Consider the following 13,918-nt stretch of genomic DNA (forward strand, 5'->3'; position numbering starts at 1 on the left):
GTTTGCTGCGCATGGGTCTCTTCGGCGTTTAGGTAATTATCTTCCGATTCCGACGAAAATCAGTTTAGCACAATCACTCCTTTTGCCTATTCTGGACTATGCAGATGCGTGCTATCCTGATTTGTCTGAATGTCTCCTCGGCAAACTAGAGCGGCTGCAGAATCTTTGCATTAGGTTCATTTTTGGGTTACGTAAATTTGACCACGTCTCCGATTTTCGCTCGAAACTTAGATGGCTACCCATTCGTCGTCGTAGAGATCTCCGCGTTTTATCCCTACTGTACACTGTCCTTTTTAATCCAACTTCTCCTGCTTATCTTAAGAGTTGTTTTGAATATCATAGCAGTACTCTCTGTCGCACCTTGCGCTCTTCTTCTACTCTTTCTCTGAACTGTCCTATCCATTCCTCAAAATACTTTTCCAACTCCTTCACTATTAGGAGCATCAAGCTGTGGAATGACCTGCCTGAGTCGATCAGACGAGCAAAGACTATTGAGTCATTTAAAATCCTAGTTAAGGCTCATTACCTTAAATTATAAATTCTACTCTGCTGTCTTATTTATTGGTTTTCTTTTTTTTTTAATTTTTTAATTTTCCTCTTCTGTGGTGATAATATATTTATTTGTATGTATTATATTAGTATTTAAGTATTTATGTAATTTATATGTTAGTAGATATTTATTATTTATTTCATTCATATATTATGATGTTTAATAATAATATCATATTTATTGCGCTCTCTATTATTATTACTACTTTTAGTTTATCCTATCACCCCAAGGTTGCCTGGCAGAGATTGCTATTTAGCAATAAGGCCGCCTGTTGTACACTGTATTTTTGATTGTTTTGTATTTTTGCTTGTTTATTGTGCAATAAAGAATATTGAATTGAATTGAATTGAAATCTTCAATTTTGTAATCTGACTTTTCAATTCAAATATTTTTAATGTTTATTATTTCCGAAGGTTTTAAAAGTAGGTAATGATAATCTTAATATATGCTCCGGAATCTTATTGTAAAAACGTGTAAAGTGTAAACATACTCAAATTCGTCATTAAGTAATATTTGGACATTTGTTACGTGATGACTAATTTGTGATAATGATAATTAAGGGGAAGATAGGTAGAGATAGGTAGACAGAAGATATGAAATATACATGGTGAAATACGCCGCCTGTGTATGATCTCCATATTACGTGACCTATATAGCCCAGCAGGAATTCATGTAGCGTTGTTTCATACGTATATTGAACTACCGCCTCAAGAGATATGATAGTTACAACTATCTCAACTTTTGCCATCTGAATTTGCTTCAGGAAAGCCTAATTTCAGACATGAAGTTTCGATTTCATGTAGTTAATTTTCGTGTCAGTGGAGTTCATAGTTGGCATTATTCTATTATCAACCTACCTTTTTTATTTTCAAATATAATGTAATTACTTCGTTAAACTAAACAATTATATCCGGGGCGGACAAGGCCCCCCAGAACGGTACACGTTCAAGAGGTATCAATTTAATAATAAAAAAAACGGTGTTTATTTCTCCACGAGACATAAGGAACAAAACACTTGAGAAAAAACAATTAAGTGATGCGGACAAAAAGGTTCAAATTCAGCATTGCTAATTTACAGTCTTCACCTAGCTAGCTGTAATAATATAAATAATAATAATAATTTTTATTAGCTTTAAACAAAAATTATAACAATAATAACGCACACACACAACATAGCCCCACACTAGGGAAACCCTGTGTCGGAGGTGCCATGGAAACACACATAGACAACCACAAATTACACCCAAGCTCACGAGAGAAATAAATGTAGTCATACAAATATTTCGGAAATCGGACCTGGGACCTCTGCGTGACATTCCGGCATGATAACCGTTCGGCCGCAGAGGCAGTTGAACAAAAATGTGTAGACTGTCTATAAAATAATCAATTATAAAATAAGGCTAAGCAAATTTGTACATTGCTATTTATGTAAGACTCTGCAGCCAAACTAGGGATTAACCTGTATCTTAAATTTATCTACTAACTATCAAACTGCCGGTGGAGGTCCATGGATCTTCTGACAAACCTCCTTCGCCCACTTCCTTCAGTCTCTTCATACAACCCATTTATTAGCCCCGTTTACACAGCCATCTATCGCGCGCGTTCCAACGTTCTCACACGCGCGCTCAATTGCACACGACGGCTGTATCACGCGCGATAGAGTGGCTGTGTAAAGCCCGCTATTCCTGACACTTTTAACCCAGCCTTTTCGTTATCGTATTTTTTTTAAAGGATATCTTTTATCAAAACTAGGTAAGAATTGATAATAAAAATAAAAGTGACATTATTTAAAGCTTACTGCACATCGCTGTACACCTGTTTATGGTGCAGGTACACAAAAGTCACTAAATGCAATGCGTGTACAGTACAACGACGCGTTCAGGGTTCTGTTGCGGCTGCCGTGACACTGTAGTGCGTCCGGGATGTTTGCGGATGCGAACGTTGACGGCTTCGACGCTACGTTCCGCAAGCGCTGCGCCGCGACAATGCGTAGGGTGCGCGCTAGCTGCCAAAACTCTTGACAGTTGTGGCGCACAGATGGGACAGTGGCAGTCTTCATTTAAGTTTCCATACTAACATAGCCATTTAAGTTTTTGCTGTAATACTAACATTTTTAGATCTTGCTGTAGGCCGAAATAAATGCATTTTATTTTATTTTTTATTAAAGTGAATGTAACGTTTTTAATATACACTCCCGGACACGTAAATCTAGCCATCTTGCATTTTTATTTTTCAAGTGCTAGAATTAAAAGAATATTATTATCATTAAAAAAAGAGTTCTTCCCGGTTTCGCAAATTCAAATTTTTAAAAAACCCTTTTGAAAATGACGTTTAATACACCAGTTTCAAACTTGAATTAGCTATTGATCAATCAAACATATTTAAGCTGAGGACATTTAATACTGACAATGCAAAGTGGCTCGAATTACGTGTCCGGGAGTATATTTTACGCACAAAAGTAAAATCAATTATTTACCTAACTCCACACGACGGAAGGCGACTCGAGCTAATCGACCCGAACGTAATTGAATTCAGGTGAACTGACAGATTGACCAATCGCCGCTCGCCGCAAATAATCGCGCCATTTTATCGGTTGCCATCTTGGGTAGCCATCTTGAATCCGCCATCGTTTTAGGCGCGGGCAATTATTCATACTGCCACATCTATTATTATTAATGTCGAAATCAATCTAAGTTATTGAGTAATAGATCTTGGACCTTATCTATAGTATTATTAGTGTTTTCGTATTGAATTGAGTAGTTTAATATAAACTGGACAAAAATACGAAAATCTATTGGATGTTATTATTTCAGCTAAGATCTGAATAAGCGAAAGTAATCACCTAAATTTCTGGCATAAAATCTCCCTCTAAAATCCAGGAATTAATGTAATGTATTTTGTTTTATATTCATGATATGTAACTTGTAATTACTTTATTATTGAATATAATAATCGAACACAAAGAAATATTCCTTCAAACTGATTGAATTAAGCTAGCTAACGCAGTTGGTTAAAGATAGATGCACGATTTTTTTTTGGATCCTAATGGATCATAACATGCCTCTGAATCGATGCAGAAATTCAGCAGACTAGTATTATTGTGACTGGAAAAACAATAACATTTTCTTTCAGCTAAGCACTATATAATCCTCGGCGGAACGAGAATTGCTTGACTCGTATTAATAACAATAATAATACACGGACTCGCTGGCGCTCGGCCTTGTACCTAATACTCGTCCAACAATCCCTTGGCCTCGGCCATAATGTATTATTTTTTTAAATTACCCTCTCAATCTAGAAGCAACCGCTCTCCCACTGAACCGCCACCGCTTTTACGTAACATATAAACGTATTAGCAATAGGTTAACAAATAATACAGAGGCCAATTAATTAAAGGGAGCACATGCGAACTGCGGACGGCGCGTGCTTTAATCCAGCCATTAGTGGTCGACACCGACTGCGGCGCGGATAATTAAAAGGATGTGGATATTTAGTACATTGTCCGACAATAAAGTGGGGCTGCTTTACATTCTGTGGCTGTACTGTATCCGGCTATTTACGGCTCATTGGTATGCCTGGGAGTCTTTCATAAGATATTTCAGGTGACCTACGGTCAGATTGGCCACAAGTTCAGTTCAAATTCAATTTTTTCCCGTACTAATATTATCATTTTGCTTGGGTCGTGCGGCAGGGAATATTTCACAAACGAAACGAAAGCTAATTCAAAACTGTTCGTATAGTATACGTGTTAATTCAGTTGATATAAAAAAAATATGGTATATGTAAAGTATCTAGTAAAATTTGAAAGAAAGAAATAAATCATTTATTCCTTGAAACACAGTACAAATGCATTTTATAATAATAATAATAATAGTAATAATAACCTAAGGATTTGAAACTAAATACATATAATATATAGAGTACAAAGCGTGTGTGCTGTGCTGGCAAGGAAACCGAGACCCACTCAGCTTGTTGTCGTCTCACATTGAAGTGCTACGACGCTGATTTTCAGCGGATCCGGCAACAGAACACACGTGACATGAAACATAGTGGGCGACATTAAAGGCATTGGACGACACAAGCACATAATTATATTAATTTAAACACAAAACATGAACAGTCTATTCCATTAAGATACAATTAATGGAGTTACCATTTAATAAGTACCATGTCATGCGCAACAGATTACAATACAATTGAATGGAAATTAATATGATAAAAATAAGGAACGTATATATATTTAGTTTGATAAAATTATAAAATAAGGTTTAATTAATTAATTGAGAAGTTTGATTACAATTAAACAGACGAACAATATTAAACTAAAACGCATATGTCCCCGTAATTTCGAGGTACGTTTGTGGTTTTTTTTTGTGTCGTGAAAATTTTTACGAATAGTGTTTTCACACCGTGCACTAATTAGAGTATATCTCCAATTTTACTACATATTTTTTTCCAAACTGATTGATTAATTCAACAGTTTCACTGTCATGCGGAATCAACCAAAGCCATGTGAGGTTGTATAGATTCTTAAGAGCTCTCATGCCAAAAAGTTTTGACGTTGGCTCCGCCCAAATTTGAGAAACAAATATATGCCTGAAGTTCGCGTGACATGCGACAGGAGATGTTGAATTTTGTGCATTAAAAGTACCAAATTCGTTTTAGCGGAATAACTCTAAAACTAAAGGGATTTAAAAAAGTCCGTAGTGACAGTTCTCGATCATGCATAAATATAATTAATTATCTAATTTTTGTCCTAATAACCTGTAGCATTTCGAGGATAAATCGAAAAAATGTGAAAATTAGAGGTCATTTCGTGATTTTTATCTATCGAGGAAACTTTATTGTTTTATGTTTCTGATTAGTGTCTATGCTTGAATATATCGTGTAGTTACTCATACAATATTTTATTTTTAACTTTAAAGTGGATATACTCCTCTAAAATCAAATCGAAGATTTGGAATTTTTCCTCTGCTCCCTCTTAAACTGATGTTCTTTTGAACAGAACACGGCGAGGGCAATTCAGAACCAGACTGGTTGACTGAAGAAGATGACTTCTCCTGAAACATAGTACAAACTGGCGCACTGCCTATTCATCTTTGCAGTATTATCACCAAATTCAACAACAACATATACCATGACATGCTTCGTTAGAAGAAAAACCCAATTCAACAGATCTATAACAAACACTTACACAAATTCGTAATGTCTGCTGATTCGGCCTATAACTCTGACAGACGGTGACCCTAATTTGACATACGAATGCAGGTTCGAGTGATGTCAGACCGAAGAAATTTTTGTATTTAGAATTATAATAAACTAGTGACGTAATTTCGTATGGAATACAGTATGTAATAGAATAAGTAGAACGCAGCAATGCATGCTTGGCTGCAGAAATAGGTAAGGTTCATAGATTCCTGTACAAACTCAATTCTGGTTTATAACATAAGCAATATATTTAATTTTCAGACGAATTTCAGAAAGAGCTCTACTGCTACCGAATGGATACGAACCCGCATCTGTTGCTTTAACGTGGCCACCGCTTTGCCAACTTAGTCGGGTCGAAGTATTTTTTTTGTGTTGTTCATGACAACAAACGCATTTTTTATAATCTCAGTACAGGGTAATAAAATACCAACCTCAAAAGTACGTGGAATTGCATCTATTTGCCGAGTTTTATTGAAATATTCCCTAGTTCGCACTATACGGGACTTGATACAGGAGATAATAAAAATCGGTTCTCACTACTCAAAGTATATTGAGAGAGAAAAACGCCTTGAATTGGAGAATAGCAAAATCAACCATTAAAATAATTGCTCCTTATAACAACATTTAGGCGCTATTTATAAAAATGAATGTCATGCGTGAACAGTCACCCTTAGAGGTGGATGATTTTCTTCAAAATTAAATGGGACCACTATGGAGGTACCCCCTTTCCAACAAAAAACGAATCATGAAATCGGTTCACAAATACCTGAGTTATCGCGTAACATACATACAAAAAAACATACAGTCGAAAAGAGAACCTCCTCCTTTTTTTGAAGTCGGTTAAAAATAAATTTTAACTCCTTTTGTTACGATAGGCAAATGTTCCACTATACTATACGTCACAAAGCACGTAAGTCATTCGTCATTAAAACTTATATTTACTTGCAAACATCTTATTTGTTTAAATTGCATAGGTGTTTTATAAAACGACGGGATGCATTTAAAAATACCAAAATATTTTCCATAAAGATGGCTGATTGAGTATTAACAATGATCGGAGGTGAGTATTACGCGAGACCGCTGCGCGCCGCGCCACTAAAATAGTATTTTTAATGTGGCTGAATACTGGCAACAGTTGCCATATCGAAAACAGTCGGCCAAAAAATAGTACAAACTTTTTTAAATTTACATTCCCGCCTTTTTCATTTACTTTTTTTTAGTACTGTTTTATTGGGGGCCAATGTTAACTGCCTCCGTGGCCGAACGGTTACCATGCCGGGCTGCCACGCGGAGGTCTCAGGTTCGATTCCGGGGCCGGGAGAAACATTTGTATAGCCTACATTTATTCTCTCGTGAGTTTGGGTGTAATTTGTGGTTTTCTATGTATGTGTCCATGGCACCCGCGACACAGGGTTTCCCTAGTGCGGGGCTATGTTGAGTGTGTGCGTTATTATTATTATTATTATTATTAATGTTGCTCGCTTCCGTAGGTTTACCCTTGAGACCCTACAAGTGACCCCTGGAAGGTGCTAAAGAACAACAACTACTGATGGTAGACTTCGGCCGTGGCTGATAACTACCCTCCCGTCGCAGTCGAGTCGCCAAATGGTTTATCCGTGTTCCGGCTCGCGTTCGGGAGTTGCCATTAGGAGGTCGGATCAGAATAGTTGCATTGCGTCTAACAACGAGTACTGTCACACTAAGCACTCGGTTCTGGAGGCTAGCGGGATCCGAAGCACGGTCCGAGCACGATCCGAGGCAGCCTTTCACGGCCGATCACCCGTGAAAGGCTGCCCCGCCACCCAACGAAAAATCCCGGAATGCTCCACCTTGCCCGTTGGCGACCGGAAGGGAGGACCAGGTGGCTATCTCCGTGGGGGTTCGGGCGTCCCCGTGTTCTCCAAATCGATTGTACCCTCGTTCAACTGCGTTCCTCCTGCCTATTCGCTACTCCAATTTAAAATTATGAGTCACAAAAAATGAATACATTTTTCACAGCGGTTACGCGTCCTCCCATTAAAAGTGCACCTCACCAACATCAGAGGGCTGCGCTCAAATATCGAAGCGATCCACCACCACCTGGAAACCGACAAACCGCAGCTGCGGTTCCATACCGAGGTGCAGATCAGAAGTCCGGTTGACTCGGCGTACCTCAGCTACCCAGGGTATCCTCTGGAGCACAGGTTTTTACCTCGCGCCGGAGTCTGTGTGTACTTTCGCGATGACATCAGTGTCAAGCGTCTCAAGAACCTTGAGAAACCGAGTTGATACTTGGATGGTTCTGCTAAATACCAACTGGCCACCTTGGATTTAATAGACAAACGTGTCAAGAGGCTTATAGGTGACTCGAAATTAGTAGAGGCGAAGCTGCAGAGCCTTGACCACCGCCGTAAAGTTGCTTGCTTATCGGTATTCTACAGGATATATCACGGAGAGTGTGTGATGGAATTGCATAATTTGATTCCGCCTTCCCCTTTCCATCATCGGGGGACTAGACGTGGGCTGGAATTCCACCCCTATGTTGTGGATATTCTCAGGATTCGCACGAAACGTTTCGATTCCACATTTATATGGCGAGCGGCTAGAGAGTGGAATTCCTTGCTTGCGGACTTGCTCGCCAAACGCTATAACTTGGACCTTTTCAAGGTGAGAGTGAAAAGGCATTATTTAGGTGTGCATGCTATATCGTCGACCTCACCATCACTTTCCAACAGGTGAGATGGTGGAGGACAAATACGCACTTATTTTTTATAAAAAAAAATTACCATCAATGTAGTTTTTTCGCATTTGTATTAAAAAACGTCGTTTGATACACGTGCGGATTTGTCATTTTCACTTGTCCCGAGTCTTGACCCTCGCCTCTGGCTCGGGCCAAGAAGCCTCGAGACTCGTGAATAATGACTAACTTTCCGCACTTGTATCAAAAATAACTATTTTCAGCTCGGTAGGCGAGTACCATAGACAATAGAATTTTGATTCAGAACTAAAAAGAGGACCTCTAAGATATGGTTTATGAAATTATAACTGACAGATTAACACACAGAAAAAATATTTAACGAGTCAGCAGAACAACCAATAATGCCAATGTTCCAAATAGCAGTTCTAGTTTGCTAATCGATTTGTTATTCAATAACGATCGTTTAGTTACTAAATGGTTAGTAATTTTATTGTTCAGCTGTTACGGCTACCACAAAGATCGGGTTATTTCGTTCCGTATTACAAAGACACAGGTTTAATGTGTTTGGGGTTATTGTGGTATATAAAAGAATAGAAATTATAAAAAATACTGTTAAAATTGTTACTCAAATTCACAAAGTACTTAAAAAAAGTACTTAAATTACATAAAAAATAATACATTGTGACCCACTGCCTTAGAGGATGCCCGCAGCTACGGGCCATGGGGGAAAGGTACTTTGAATATTGTAGATAGGATAGAGGCATTATTTCATTTTAAAAGTAAGTAAAACTGCTTTCAAAGACTTTTAAAAAGTTGCCTGCCTCATCTGGTAATTTAACCGACTAAATGTGAAAAAAAAACAGCCGGTAAGTTTACATAGTATATTTTTATAATATCAAGAGACGGGATGAAAAAGTCGTCCGCCTGGTGGTAAGTGCCACTGCGCCCACGAAAACAGGTACGCAGTAATTCTAACATTACTGCTTGGCGGCGGAAATGGTTAAGGTGGCATTATTTCCCTGGACGAACTCTTTCACAAGGAGCTCTACAGCTACTAAAGGACAGAATAATATGATAGTAATATGGCGAGATTATGCGAATGTGTGCGTCCGTATTTACACGACATGCGGCGGGCGTGCACACGTACAAACCGCGGTGCTACGTTTTTGTATGGAGTTACCATATTGTTAGCAAATCGTGATAAAATCTCCGTAAATTTTATTGTATTTCCAAATTTCGGGCTCGGTTAAAATGGCTCCCAATTCGCGATGTGCATACCTGTCCGCCCTTTTTATTATTTTTTTAACTAGGTATTGGTAAGGGTAATAGTGCTGGTGAAATTGCAGGCACAAGAGACCTGTCAACTTATATCTGAGGGTGACGGGCGCAGTAGCATTATTTCTCAGTTCCTTACGATTTACAGCTCTGAGTGGCACTGCAATGGCTATGGATAGCCATGAGCCTTGACACCATGCTCACGACTTATTGATACCATCAGTTGGTATAATAAAATAAAAGTTTAGATTAACACGAAGCACTAGAGAGGCGGCCATTTTGAGATTGTTGGATCTCAAAATGGCCGTTGGATTGTTAGGTCTTTGGACGTTGGTATTTGGTAAACGTTATTTTAAATCGTAACTAATTACAGCCATCATCGATCGATTCATTACATTGGTCATAGCGAAATTAAGAGTAGCAATGGAAGTTACTTAAATATCCAGTATTTTGTTGATCGCCTTATAATCCACACCCAGGAAGAAAATGGAAAACCAGTCTTTAGTACCTACCCAGTACCTCTATATTTTTTGGAACAAATAGCAAATATTTGTTTTTCAAACACACCCAACGTTTTAGGCTCTTTATAGTCAGGTAGTCAGCTATGAGGTTATACACGCGATTTAAATCTGAAAATAGTTACTTGTTATGCAAGGCTGCAAAATTGTCGTTTGACGCATGTGCTTGTATTGTAACCTGAGCTAGCGAAGGAAGCTAAGAAGGAAGCTCGCTTCACTCGTTGATTCAAAAGTAGATTCAGAGGGTTTCAAGACACGAGAAGCAAAACAATTTTGCTGCCGACCGAAACACACAACTTTTCACCTCACTATAGCGAGGAAAATGGTAGATGAAAGAAAAACAGTTGACCTTTAAATCATCAGTTATCTTTTAATGAAAAGAAACAGTTAATCTTCGGATGCGTTCTGAATTTAACCTCGTCAATTTTTATTCTTGCTTATACTTTTATTTTATGTGATCCATGTGATTATTCAAATTATTTTAGTTCTTTCACGAATTATAATAATTTAATAAGCACAAGTAGTTAACATTGTCAATTTAATGTCAACAGTAATAATAATAAAATAAACCAACGCATTTATACTACATAAATAAGTAATATACGACAAATCGCGTAGTTGAACGTGTGAAGGGAAAGTTTGGTGCACCACACCACAGTCCATCGTCAAGTTCGAATTTCAAAAACTTTTTCCACGTTAGCATGCAAAAAACGCTTTTGCGCGCAGATTTCTGAGGAGAATGAAAGCCTTTCCGAGCTAGTGAGGTGAAAAAAAATTGTTCATTTCCAATGTGTAACAATCGTGAAAAACCAAAAACTCGTCATTTCTGTTCCTTTCTTAACCGACACCAAAAAAGGCCGTTCTTAATTCGACCATGGTTTTTTTTTTGTATGTATGTTACGCGGTAATTCATTACGGCATTTGTGAACCGATTTTGATGATTCTATTTTTGTTGGAAAGAGGGTACTTCAGTGTAGTCCTATTTAAGTTTGAAGAAAATGTTCTTATTAAATATAATATTAGATGGATGAATCCGGCAGTTCCACGAACTTTTGAAGTCGGTTTTTAAAGTTACTCTGTGCAGGGATTATTTCAGTGAAAACTTGACCGTTCTCTCTGAACTTCAAACCGTCTGTCAAAACGCCAAGTCCCAGAACAGGACACTATAGTGCTACTCGAAGATTTCTAAGTGTAATGGTGCTCGGACTGCTAGACATTCCCATCATAGCTCTGTCAGGCATTTGCTAGCACGAAATGAAATTGTAACAACGTTGGACAATCCGTCGCTCATCTCCATTGACTTACAATTATATGGACGTCGGGTCCGCGCTAAAAAGTGTCCGAACTTATAGGGCGTTAAAATCGTATACAGAGCGTCATTCACGCTTTAGTCTTCGTTTATTCGACTGACAGCGAAGCAAGCAAAATTAGACAGTACTACGATGACATTACAATTTAAATTCAACGTTTTAGCTTTTTCATATTCCTTTACATGTCACTACGTTTAAATAGGTTGACTTGGGACATTTTTTTCGTGGTTTTTGTATTAGACCCGTCGTCCATTTATTTGTAAGTCAATGCTCATCTCACTAACTATCTTATCTAAAATAGTTGTCGCAACTCAGTAAAGCGAACAATATTATGATTATCAGAGGATACATTGATCGAAGCCATAATTCATAAACAAATATTTAAGTAGTTTATTTTAAATTCTTTTATTTCGCGATACACACGTCCGTCACTCATATCGGCTCAGGGCTCATTGAAAATCAGCGCCACAGTCAATTATGCCTGTGGCTTATGCTGAATGAAGTCCATTTGTATTTACTCAAATATTTCATATGCCCGTAAAAATATAGATAATTTCAACAAGAAAGAAAATATCCATAATTATACCTTAGAGCTAAGTCCAAACTCATGGTACCACGATTTCGTTTAACCAAGGTAAACGACTCTTTTATGGGGAACTGTATACTTTTTTACAACAAGATTCCGGAGCATATATTAAGATTACCATTTCCTAAGTTTAAAAACTACATTAAAAATATTTTTATTGAAAAGTCATGTTACAAAATTGAAGACTACGGGTTAGATAAAGATGTATGGAAAGGCGACACGGCTCCAGAATCCACACAAATTTGGTTCAAAGTATATTCCATAGCATTTAAGTTTATTTGAAAAGAGCAATCCTTAGAGTTTCTTGCTCGTTCTTCTCAGGGAGGTCAGCGTAGTGAACGAACCGTACAAAATTTGTAGTCGTTATATTTTGTTTTTTGCTTTTTGTCTGATTTGTCTTATTTTATATTTAGGAAATGAAACTATTTTTAGGGAATTAAATCGCGTACATTTATTTTTTCAAACAAACCGACGTTTCGGGCCCTTTACAGGTCCCATGGTCACGATTGACTGAGGTGGTACAGTCTTCAACCAGTTATGTCTAATATTGATGCAAACCACCCTGTTTTTTCACTAAAGTTGCAATAGTTATTAATTAAATACCTTATTTCTAATTTTACAAAGAAAACATTCCAGTTTACGCTAAATTAAGTTTCACAAATTATTTTATTGAATGAATTTTTATTAAGTTCAATTTATTATTATACCTATAATAATAGAAATTAGAATAAATTAAAACATATTAATTAGTACTGCAGTCTTATGTCTGTTTGGAATTTTTCATCAGAGGAAATACTGGACCCCAAACTAGTGGTACGGAGAAACCATCTTCCCTGTTGAAATTAGGATGTTTTTTTAATTTCAATGGCCTCTCGCAGCATCCTGGGTAAATAACGGACTTCTTTTGCAAGGACCTGGGGTTTGTCAAACTTCATTGAATGTGTAGGTTTATCCATGACATGCTCGCAGACTGCAGATTTGTTTACGCGACGGTGTTTGACATCAGCTATATGTTCTTTGACGCGGGTACAAATACTTCGCTTTGTTTGTCCACTATAAGAGAGACCGCACTCACAGTCAAGCTTGTAAACTCCTGCATCCCGTAAGGGGATGTTACATTTCACGGGTCTCAGGAACTGAGAAATCTTCCTCAGGGGCTTGAAATAGGTATATATAATAGGCTTGGTAGATGGCTTGAAGATGCTTGACAGATTATTTTGTTGTTTTTTTTATTGTCTTTAATTAAATTTTATTTTATTGTTAACTGCCTCAGTGGCCGTACGGTTACCATGCCGGACTGCCACGCACAGGTCCCAGGTTCGATTCCCGGGCCGGGAGAAATATTTGTATGGCCTACATTTATTTCTCTCGTGAGTTTGGATGTAATTTGTTGTTGTCTACGTGTGTGTCCATGGCACCCGCAACACAGGGTTTCCCTAGTGCGGGGCTATGTTGAGTGTGTGCGTTATTATTATTATTATTGTGTTTGACGGCGGCGCCATCGTATTCCTCTTATGGTGCATAGAACTAAACAATATGTGCTGGAGTAAACGGCGTGACACGAGTATGCACCCTTGCAGTCATTAGTGAAAAGAAATTGGCTCCATAAATTGTTTGGGAAGCCATCGCATCTCCAGTCGTTAGTACTAACGACGCAGGTGTTCTTTTACGACCTTGTTTACAAGATAGTCGGCTGACGGCACGTGGGCAGACTTGTGGGGATGCCGCCTTATAAATAGGGCTGCTGATTGCTAGGACTCACTCCTCTTACGACCCCCTCAGGGAACAACCCCA

Source organism: Hyposmocoma kahamanoa, unplaced genomic scaffold (assembly GCF_003589595.1).
Source record: "Hyposmocoma kahamanoa isolate Upper Pololo Valley unplaced genomic scaffold, ASM358959v1 64, whole genome shotgun sequence".
In the NCBI taxonomy this organism is placed as follows: domain Eukaryota; kingdom Metazoa; phylum Arthropoda; class Insecta; order Lepidoptera; family Cosmopterigidae; genus Hyposmocoma; species Hyposmocoma kahamanoa.